The sequence below is a fragment of the Pseudophryne corroboree genome, chromosome 9 (assembly GCF_028390025.1).
Source record: "Pseudophryne corroboree isolate aPseCor3 chromosome 9, aPseCor3.hap2, whole genome shotgun sequence".
NCBI classification, from domain to species: domain Eukaryota; kingdom Metazoa; phylum Chordata; class Amphibia; order Anura; family Myobatrachidae; genus Pseudophryne; species Pseudophryne corroboree.
The window spans coordinates 293,426,777-293,438,975 of NC_086452.1; positions in this window are offsets into that span (position 1 = coordinate 293,426,777).

Below are 12,199 nucleotides of genomic sequence, written 5' to 3' on the forward strand. Positions count from 1 at the left end.
CCAGCCTGGAGATCGGGCAGGTTAGAGCACGTCTAAGAAATTTCAGTCAGGGCTGGGCGTCATCAGGCCTGGAACCCTGGGTACAAGATATTGTGTCCCGTGGTACAGACTGGAGTTTCAAGAACTCCCACCTCACAGATTTTTCAAATCAGGCTTACCAGCTTTGCTGACAGAAAGGACTATCCTACAGAAAACAATTAAAAAATTGGAAAAGGCAAATGTCATTGTTCCAGTTCCACCTCATCTGGAAACCAAGGGTTACTACTAAAACCTCTTTGTGGTACCGAAACCGGACGGTTCGGTCAGACCGATATTGAACCTGAAATCTTTAAACCCCTATTTGAGGGAATTCAAGTTCAAGATGGAGTCTCTGAAAGCGGTGATCTCAGGTCTGGAGGAGAGGGAATTTCTGGTATCCCTGGATATCAAAGATGCGTACCTCCACATTCCAATTTGGCTGCCTCACCAGGCTTATCTCAGGTTTGCGCTGTTGGGCTGCCACTATCAGTTCCAGATACTGCCATTTGGCCTATCCACGGCACCGAGGGTGTTCACCAAGGTAATGGCAGATATGATGCTACCCCTCCGCAAGCAGGGAGTGAACATAATTTCATATCTGGACGATCTGCTGATAAAAGCATCTTCCATGGAAAAGTTGTTGCAGAACATTGCTCTCACAACTCGACTACTCAGGGATCATGGATGGATCCTGAATCTTCCAAAGTCACATTTGGAGCCGACAAGGAGATTGTCTTTCCTGGGGATGATCCACAACACTGAAGTGCAGAGGGTGTTTCTACCGGTGGAAAAGGCTTTGGTGATACAATCAATGGTCCGGGATGTCTTGAAGCCAGCCCGGGTATCGGTTCATCAGTGCATTCATCTGCTGGGGAAGATGGTTGCCTCCTACGAGGCTCTACAGTACGGAAGATTTCATGCACGGTCCTTCCAACTGGATCTCCTGGACAAGTGGTCGGGATCTCACCTGCACATGCACCAGAGGATACGTCTGTCGAAAGCCAGGATTTCCCTTCTGTGGTGGCTACAAATGCCTCACATTCTCAAGGGCCGCAGGTTCGGGATTCAGACCTGGATCCTTCTAACCAAGGATGCAAGTCTCAGAGGTTGGGGCGCAGTCACCCAAGGGGAAAACTTCCAAGGAAGGTGGTCAAGTCTGGAATCCATCCTTCCAATAAACATTCTGGAACTAAGAGCCGTGTACAACTGTCTTCTACAAGCGGCCCATCTTCTGCAAGATCAGGCCATTCAGGTGCAGTTAGACAATGTAACGACGGTGGCTTACATAAACCGACAAGGCGGAACGAAGAGCAGCACTGCAATGGCAGAGGTGACAAAGATCCTCCTCTGGGCAGAAAAGCATGCAACGGCGCTGTCAGCAATCTTCATTCCGGGAGTGGACAACTATGAAGCGGACTTCCTCAGCAGACACAATCTCCATCCAGGGGAGTGGGGCCTCCATCCGGAGGTGTTCGCAGAGGTGACAAGCCCAAGTGCAAGTACAACCAGAAGAGATAATCTTCAATTTGTCATCTCGCACTTTCACTGCTGAGGAACTCGCGGTGTTACATAAAGGTCTATCCTTTGCTCCTACACTGAAGCCGGATGGCTTCCAAAGTAAAGTGGATCTCTTTAAATTTGACCGACGCCTAAAGCTCAGAGAACACTTTGGCAAAACCTCCACTCTGACGACAAGTGCACCAGTTCACAAACCATCCATGTTCATACCACAGTCTTTTAACTGCAACATCAAAAGTTTTACGGGACATAATGGAGAGTGTCATGGAACAACAGTGTCTACACAAAAGCAAGGTGGATTATAATCTAACTCTCTCTGAAAGAGCTGCCCTCAAAAATCTGGGAGCATACCGTGACATTGTCATCCGCCCTGCAGATAAGGGCGGGGGCATTGTGATACAAAATCTGGACGATTACACCGAAGAAATATACCAGCAATTATCCGACACTCATGTTTATGAACAGCACGCCTCAGATCCCACTCAAGTATTTAAAAAAGAGGTTGATGAAATTCTCCTTCAGGGTATGGACATGCACATCATCGATTCTAAAACCAAAGAAGCTCTTACAGTAGACTGGTCTAAAGTGCCAGTATTATATACCTTACCTAAACTTCACAAAAATCCTGACAAACCTCCTGGCCGCCCTATCATTGCGGCTAGGGATTCTCTCTATTATAACATCTCAAAGTATTTAGACCATTTTCTACAGCCATTAATCAATCAGGAAGCCTCTTTCCTTAAGGATACGACCACATTAATTTTGTGGTTACAGCAACTCTCACCTTTGCCAGTGAAACAGCTCATGTGCACCATTGATGTCGTGAGCTTATATACATCAATTCCACAAGAACATGGCATTGAGATGGTGAAACGTTACATCAGTGATCATCCGCTATACACTGGGCCTGATGTGGAATTCTTTATTCAACTACTACGGCTAACGCTTATGCGGAACTATTTCATCTTTGACGGCAAGTTTTTCATCCAACGCTCAGGCTGTGCCATGGGTTCCTGCGTAGCGCCAAGCTTCGCGAATATCTATATGTTTGCGGTGGAAAAAGATTTCTTCTTTGCGGATGACATTCGACGTCAGCAGATCACTGGGTATACTAGGTATATCGATGACATCTGCTTGTTTTGGAATAGGACTCAAGAAACATTCCTTGCCATGATGAAGGATATCAATGGCCAAGACAGCCCTATTAAATTTACCACCGATACCAGCTTTGAGTGCATCCATTATTTAGACGTGACAGTAAAACAAAAGGAGGACTGTACTCTGCACACCTCTATGTATTTCAAACCAACAGACCGTAACACGGTGGTACATGCAGCCAGTCATCATCCACCTTCTTTAATCAAAGGTCTTCCGTTCTCACAGTTCTTGAGAATTATTCGCATATGCAGTGACCCCATTGACACCATCGACCAAATCGATAAGATGCTTATCAAGTTCCTGGCACGTGGTTATCATCCCCGAGCGCTGAAAATAGCTAAACAAAAGGCTCTATCCATCCCTAGACAACAGGCATTGCACAAAACTAATCCCGCGGTACGTGAGGATCGAATCGCATGGACTCAACAATATACTACTTCAAGTAATGCGTTGATGAAAACTGCCAAGGACATATGGCCCATAATAGCACAGGATCGCAGTATACCAGCTTTACAGGACACAACCATTCTACCATCATTCTTTCGAGGTAGAAACATCAAAGATGTAGTGGTCCATAATGACATTAGCCAGCATACGGCCACTGCAGCCACCCATTTTTTGAGTAGGAAGGGGGGCAACTATCGATGTTTGGGTTGCACTACCTGCAGCTTTTTGGAGACAGGTAACACCTTTTCGCATCCCAGGTCGGGTAAAATATTTAAGATACAGCATCCGGTCACATGCACCACGAGATTCGTGGTATATTACATTAAATGCCCATGTAGCCTACTATACGTGGGCAAGACCACTAGACAAATGAAGGAACGCATGACCCAACACAGGTCCAGCATACGTGCAGCCCTTGAAGGCAAAGATTGTGATCAGCCAGTTGCTCGTCATTTCAGGGACTTGCATCACAATCTGTCCTCCATCAGGTACCGCATCATTGATTGGGTTCACCCTAATCCAAGAGGTGGTAACAGAGGCCGTATCCTACTCCAGAAAGAAGCTAGATGGATACATGTGCTACAAACTGTCCAACCATTGGGACTAAATGAATCACTTGCACTTACTTGTTTTTTATGAATTCCATGTTTTTCTTGCTTTATACTTCACAATAGATTTCTCACTAATGGTTATACCATAGTAGAGTTCTCTATTTGGTGCTATACTCTTTTCATTATCGTGCCCGTGTATCCATGTATTAGCAAGGGATTGATTGCTCTAACATGCGCCTAGTGGTATACATATTTGTCATGGATCCTATCCATTAGATTGGCAGGATGCTGTTTTATTGCATTGAGCACTTTGTATGCTCTCATTATTGTGTGATATGTATTTATATTTTAGCATGTGCCATTATCTTTAGGCCTCACACATTGTATAGCGAGCTATACTTTCACATTGTTGTGCCATTATGATTCGTTTAGGGTATTTAGCATTGTTATTCTCTGTGCCTGTCTCTCCGTAGCTTGTTTTCACTTGTTACCATGGTGATGGTTTTCACTCCCCCCGCCCCACGCCCCTGCGACGGATCCTGGGCGCCGGTGGCTGCCAATGACGTCATACGGACTCCGGAGCGGGCAGCTGCGGCGGTTCCCTTGTGCACACGTGGTGAGTATACAGTAAGGTATATAAATGTATTTTATGTCAGTATTCTTTAAGTCTTGATAAAGGAGCATAGCTCCGAAACGTTGTCTATTACTTTTGTCTCTTGTTTGATTCATCTACATGCTTGAGTGCCGTCCGTCACACCCCATTCCATATATATATATATATATATATATCATATGTATTGGGGGGGCGGTACTGCTGTGTGTGTCTGTATATCTATCTAGATAGAGATATGTAATATATATATGTATATATTTTATATATCTAGATAGATATAGACACACACAGCAGTAGCAGCTACCCTCCTATCCCCCCCCCCACCCCCATACATATGAGCGGCAGGAACACCCCTTTTCCCGTCCATAGCGGTGGCCAGAAACCCTCCACATTACACAGGACTGGCGGCAAACCCACCTTCCCCTTCATAGTAGCGGAAGTGTCCAGTGAATCCCGTTGTCCCACCACACATGGGAGATGAGCAGCAGCAGCGGCAGGCATCCCCTCTCTCCACAGCTGCAGCAGCCGGCAATTCCCCCAGCCACACGCCAGTCTACCTGGCCGTCTCAATAGCAGTAGCAGTGGCGGTGGCCAGCGCATTCCCCGCACCTGACAATACACATGAGCGCCCGGCGCCGACACGCTCCTCAATCCCCAGGGACACACTCAGCGGCATCTCTCTCCTACCCCATCCTACAAGAAACACAGCAGCCGGCATTTTCCCCTTACTCTCCCGCCCCGCAGCACGCACTTTAGCAGTCATCAGTAACTTCACCCCCCCCCCCCGCCTCCTGGAGCAGTAGTTGGCCTCACCCCCCTCCAGAGGAGAGCAGATAAGTCAACCTTTCTTCCCTCAGCCACTCCGCCAACGAGAAAATCCTTTCCTACGTCTACAATGCAGTCCTTTCGGACTGCAAAGGTTAAAAAATCCAAGCCCCCTTCCACTTTCTTCAAAGGTGGTCGGGGGAAATCCTGCACCGACCGGTTCCCAGGAACAGAAGTCTGGTTCTGTTTCCTCAAAATCCTCAGCATGGCGGTGGACCTCCCAGCCTGGAGATCGGGCAGGTTAGAGCACGTCTAAGAAATTTCAGTCAGGGCTGGGCGTCATCAGGCCTGGAACCCTGGGTACAAGATATTGTGTCCCGTGGTACAGACTGGAGTTTCAAGAACTCCCACCTCACAGATTTTTCAAATCAGGCTTACCAGCTTTGCTGACAGAAAGGACTATCCTACAGAAAACAATTAAAAAATTGGAAAAGGCAAATGTCATTGTTCCAGTTCCACCTCATCTGGAAACCAAGGGTTACTACTAAAACCTCTTTGTGGTACCGAAACCGGACGGTTCGGTCAGACCGATATTGAACCTGAAATCTTTAAACCCCTATTTGAGGGAATTCAAGTTCAAGATGGAGTCTCTGAAAGCGGTGATCTCAGGTCTGGAGGAGAGGGAATTTCTGGTATCCCTGGATATCAAAGATGCGTACCTCCACATTCCAATTTGGCTGCCTCACCAGGCTTATCTCAGGTTTGCGCTGTTGGGCTGCCACTATCAGTTCCAGATACTGCCATTTGGCCTATCCACGGCACCGAGGGTGTTCACCAAGGTAATGGCAGATATGATGCTACCCCTCCGCAAGCAGGGAGTGAACATAATTTCATATCTGGACGATCTGCTGATAAAAGCATCTTCCATGGAAAAGTTGTTGCAGAACATTGCTCTCACAACTCGACTACTCAGGGATCATGGATGGATCCTGAATCTTCCAAAGTCACATTTGGAGCCGACAAGGAGATTGTCTTTCCTGGGGATGATCCACAACACTGAAGTGCAGAGGGTGTTTCTACCGGTGGAAAAGGCTTTGGTGATACAATCAATGGTCCGGGATGTCTTGAAGCCAGCCCGGGTATCGGTTCATCAGTGCATTCATCTGCTGGGGAAGATGGTTGCCTCCTACGAGGCTCTACAGTACGGAAGATTTCATGCACGGTCCTTCCAACTGGATCTCCTGGACAAGTGGTCGGGATCTCACCTGCACATGCACCAGAGGATACGTCTGTCGAAAGCCAGGATTTCCCTTCTGTGGTGGCTACAAATGCCTCACATTCTCAAGGGCCGCAGGTTCGGGATTCAGACCTGGATCCTTCTAACCAAGGATGCAAGTCTCAGAGGTTGGGGCGCAGTCACCCAAGGGGAAAACTTCCAAGGAAGGTGGTCAAGTCTGGAATCCATCCTTCCAATAAACATTCTGGAACTAAGAGCCGTGTACAACTGTCTTCTACAAGCGGCCCATCTTCTGCAAGATCAGGCCATTCAGGTGCAGTTAGACAATGTAACGACGGTGGCTTACATAAACCGACAAGGCGGAACGAAGAGCAGCACTGCAATGGCAGAGGTGACAAAGATCCTCCTCTGGGCAGAAAAGCATGCAACGGCGCTGTCAGCAATCTTCATTCCGGGAGTGGACAACTATGAAGCGGACTTCCTCAGCAGACACAATCTCCATCCAGGGGAGTGGGGCCTCCATCCGGAGGTGTTCGCAGAGGTGACAAGCCCAAGTGCAAGTACAACCAGAAGAGATAATCTTCAATTTGTCATCTCGCACTTTCACTGCTGAGGAACTCGCGGTGTTACATAAAGGTCTATCCTTTGCTCCTACACTGAAGCCGGATGGCTTCCAAAGTAAAGTGGATCTCTTTAAATTTGACCGACGCCTAAAGCTCAGAGAACACTTTGGCAAAACCTCCACTCTGACGACAAGTGCACCAGTTCACAAACCATCCATGTTCATACCACAGTCTTTTAACTGCAACATCAAAAGTTTTACGGGACATAATGGAGAGTGTCATGGAACAACAGTGTCTACACAAAAGCAAGGTGGATTATAATCTAACTCTCTCTGAAAGAGCTGCCCTCAAAAATCTGGGAGCATACCGTGACATTGTCATCCGCCCTGCAGATAAGGGCGGGGGCATTGTGATACAAAATCTGGACGATTACACCGAAGAAATATACCAGCAATTATCCGACACTCATGTTTATGAACAGCACGCCTCAGATCCCACTCAAGTATTTAAAAAAGAGGTTGATGAAATTCTCCTTCAGGGTATGGACATGCACATCATCGATTCTAAAACCAAAGAAGCTCTTACAGTAGACTGGTCTAAAGTGCCAGTATTATATACCTTACCTAAACTTCACAAAAATCCTGACAAACCTCCTGGCCGCCCTATCATTGCGGCTAGGGATTCTCTCTATTATAACATCTCAAAGTATTTAGACCATTTTCTACAGCCATTAATCAATCAGGAAGCCTCTTTCCTTAAGGATACGACCACATTAATTTTGTGGTTACAGCAACTCTCACCTTTGCCAGTGAAACAGCTCATGTGCACCATTGATGTCGTGAGCTTATATACATCAATTCCACAAGAACATGGCATTGAGATGGTGAAACGTTACATCAGTGATCATCCGCTATACACTGGGCCTGATGTGGAATTCTTTATTCAACTACTACGGCTAACGCTTATGCGGAACTATTTCATCTTTGACGGCAAGTTTTTCATCCAACGCTCAGGCTGTGCCATGGGTTCCTGCGTAGCGCCAAGCTTCGCGAATATCTATATGTTTGCGGTGGAAAAAGATTTCTTCTTTGCGGATGACATTCGACGTCAGCAGATCACTGGGTATACTAGGTATATCGATGACATCTGCTTGTTTTGGAATAGGACTCAAGAAACATTCCTTGCCATGATGAAGGATATCAATGGCCAAGACAGCCCTATTAAATTTACCACCGATACCAGCTTTGAGTGCATCCATTATTTAGACGTGACAGTAAAACAAAAGGAGGACTGTACTCTGCACACCTCTATGTATTTCAAACCAACAGACCGTAACACGGTGGTACATGCAGCCAGTCATCATCCACCTTCTTTAATCAAAGGTCTTCCGTTCTCACAGTTCTTGAGAATTATTCGCATATGCAGTGACCCCATTGACACCATCGACCAAATCGATAAGATGCTTATCAAGTTCCTGGCACGTGGTTATCATCCCCGAGCGCTGAAAATAGCTAAACAAAAGGCTCTATCCATCCCTAGACAACAGGCATTGCACAAAACTAATCCCGCGGTACGTGAGGATCGAATCGCATGGACTCAACAATATACTACTTCAAGTAATGCGTTGATGAAAACTGCCAAGGACATATGGCCCATAATAGCACAGGATCGCAGTATACCAGCTTTACAGGACACAACCATTCTACCATCATTCTTTCGAGGTAGAAACATCAAAGATGTAGTGGTCCATAATGACATTAGCCAGCATACGGCCACTGCAGCCACCCATTTTTTGAGTAGGAAGGGGGGCAACTATCGATGTTTGGGTTGCACTACCTGCAGCTTTTTGGAGACAGGTAACACCTTTTCGCATCCCAGGTCGGGTAAAATATTTAAGATACAGCATCCGGTCACATGCACCACGAGATTCGTGGTATATTACATTAAATGCCCATGTAGCCTACTATACGTGGGCAAGACCACTAGACAAATGAAGGAACGCATGACCCAACACAGGTCCAGCATACGTGCAGCCCTTGAAGGCAAAGATTGTGATCAGCCAGTTGCTCGTCATTTCAGGGACTTGCATCACAATCTGTCCTCCATCAGGTACCGCATCATTGATTGGGTTCACCCTAATCCAAGAGGTGGTAACAGAGGCCGTATCCTACTCCAGAAAGAAGCTAGATGGATACATGTGCTACAAACTGTCCAACCATTGGGACTAAATGAATCACTTGCACTTACTTGTTTTTTATGAATTCCATGTTTTTCTTGCTTTATACTTCACAATAGATTTCTCACTAATGGTTATACCATAGTAGAGTTCTCTATTTGGTGCTATACTCTTTTCATTATCGTGCCCGTGTATCCATGTATTAGCAAGGGATTGATTGCTCTAACATGCGCCTAGTGGTATACATATTTGTCATGGATCCTATCCATTAGATTGGCAGGATGCTGTTTTATTGCATTGAGCACTTTGTATGCTCTCATTATTGTGTGATATGTATTTATATTTTAGCATGTGCCATTATCTTTAGGCCTCACACATTGTATAGCGAGCTATACTTTCACATTGTTGTGCCATTATGATTCGTTTAGGGTATTTAGCATTGTTATTCTCTGTGCCTGTCTCTCCGTAGCTTGTTTTCACTTGTTACCATGGTGATGGTTTTCACTCCCCCCGCCCCACGCCCCTGCGACGGATCCTGGGCGCCGGTGGCTGCCAATGACGTCATACGGACTCCGGAGCGGGCAGCTGCGGCGGTTCCCTTGTGCACACGTGGTGAGTATACAGTAAGGTATATAAATGTATTTTATGTCAGTATTCTTTAAGTCTTGATAAAGGAGCATAGCTCCGAAACGTTGTCTATTACTTTTGTCTCTTGTTTGATTCATCTACATGCTTGAGTGCCGTCCGTCACACCCCATTCCATATATATATATATATATATATATCATATGTATTGGGGGGGCGGTACTGCTGTGTGTGTCTGTATATCTATCTAGATAGAGATATGTAATATATATATGTATATATTTTATATATCTAGATAGATATAGACACACACAGCAGTAGCAGCTACCCTCCTATCCCCCCCCCCACCCCCATACATATGAGCGGCAGGAACACCCCTTTTCCCGTCCATAGCGGTGGCCAGAAACCCTCCACATTACACAGGACTGGCGGCAAACCCACCTTCCCCTTCATAGTAGCGGAAGTGTCCAGTGAATCCCGTTGTCCCACCACACATGGGAGATGAGCAGCAGCAGCGGCAGGCATCCCCTCTCTCCACAGCTGCAGCAGCCGGCAATTCCCCCAGCCACACGCCAGTCTACCTGGCCGTCTCAATAGCAGTAGCAGTGGCGGTGGCCAGCGCATTCCCCGCACCTGACAATACACATGAGCGCCCGGCGCCGACACGCTCCTCAATCCCCAGGGACACACTCAGCGGCATCTCTCTCCTACCCCATCCTACAAGAAACACAGCAGCCGGCATTTTCCCCTTACTCTCCCGCCCCGCAGCACGCACTTTAGCAGTCATCAGTAACTTCACCCCCCCCCCCGCCTCCTGGAGCAGTAGTTGGCCTCACCCCCCTCCAGAGGAGAGCAGATAAGTCAACCTTTCTTCCCTCAGCCACTCCGCCAACGAGAAAATCCTTTCCTACGTCTACAATGCAGTCCTTTCGGACTGCAAAGGTTAAAAAATCCAAGCCCCCTTCCACTTTCTTCAAAGGTGGTCGGGGGAAATCCTGCACCGACCGGTTCCCAGGAACAGAAGTCTGGTTCTGTTTCCTCAAAATCCTCAGCATGGCGGTGGACCTCCCAGCCTGGAGATCGGGCAGGTTAGAGCACGTCTAAGAAATTTCAGTCAGGGCTGGGCGTCATCAGGCCTGGAACCCTGGGTACAAGATATTGTGTCCCGTGGTACAGACTGGAGTTTCAAGAACTCCCACCTCACAGATTTTTCAAATCAGGCTTACCAGCTTTGCTGACAGAAAGGACTATCCTACAGAAAACAATTAAAAAATTGGAAAAGGCAAATGTCATTGTTCCAGTTCCACCTCATCTGGAAACCAAGGGTTACTACTAAAACCTCTTTGTGGTACCGAAACCGGACGGTTCGGTCAGACCGATATTGAACCTGAAATCTTTAAACCCCTATTTGAGGGAATTCAAGTTCAAGATGGAGTCTCTGAAAGCGGTGATCTCAGGTCTGGAGGAGAGGGAATTTCTGGTATCCCTGGATATCAAAGATGCGTACCTCCACATTCCAATTTGGCTGCCTCACCAGGCTTATCTCAGGTTTGCGCTGTTGGGCTGCCACTATCAGTTCCAGATACTGCCATTTGGCCTATCCACGGCACCGAGGGTGTTCACCAAGGTAATGGCAGATATGATGCTACCCCTCCGCAAGCAGGGAGTGAACATAATTTCATATCTGGACGATCTGCTGATAAAAGCATCTTCCATGGAAAAGTTGTTGCAGAACATTGCTCTCACAACTCGACTACTCAGGGATCATGGATGGATCCTGAATCTTCCAAAGTCACATTTGGAGCCGACAAGGAGATTGTCTTTCCTGGGGATGATCCACAACACTGAAGTGCAGAGGGTGTTTCTACCGGTGGAAAAGGCTTTGGTGATACAATCAATGGTCCGGGATGTCTTGAAGCCAGCCCGGGTATCGGTTCATCAGTGCATTCATCTGCTGGGGAAGATGGTTGCCTCCTACGAGGCTCTACAGTACGGAAGATTTCATGCACGGTCCTTCCAACTGGATCTCCTGGACAAGTGGTCGGGATCTCACCTGCACATGCACCAGAGGATACGTCTGTCGAAAGCCAGGATTTCCCTTCTGTGGTGGCTACAAATGCCTCACATTCTCAAGGGCCGCAGGTTCGGGATTCAGACCTGGATCCTTCTAACCAAGGATGCAAGTCTCAGAGGTTGGGGCGCAGTCACCCAAGGGGAAAACTTCCAAGGAAGGTGGTCAAGTCTGGAATCCATCCTTCCAATAAACATTCTGGAACTAAGAGCCGTGTACAACTGTCTTCTACAAGCGGCCCATCTTCTGCAAGATCAGGCCATTCAGGTGCAGTTAGACAATGTAACGACGGTGGCTTACATAAACCGACAAGGCGGAACGAAGAGCAGCACTGCAATGGCAGAGGTGACAAAGATCCTCCTCTGGGCAGAAAAGCATGCAACGGCGCTGTCAGCAATCTTCATTCCGGGAGTGGACAACTATGAAGCGGACTTCCTCAGCAGACACAATCTCCATCCAGGGGAGTGGGGCCTCCATCCGGAGGTGTTCGCAGAGGT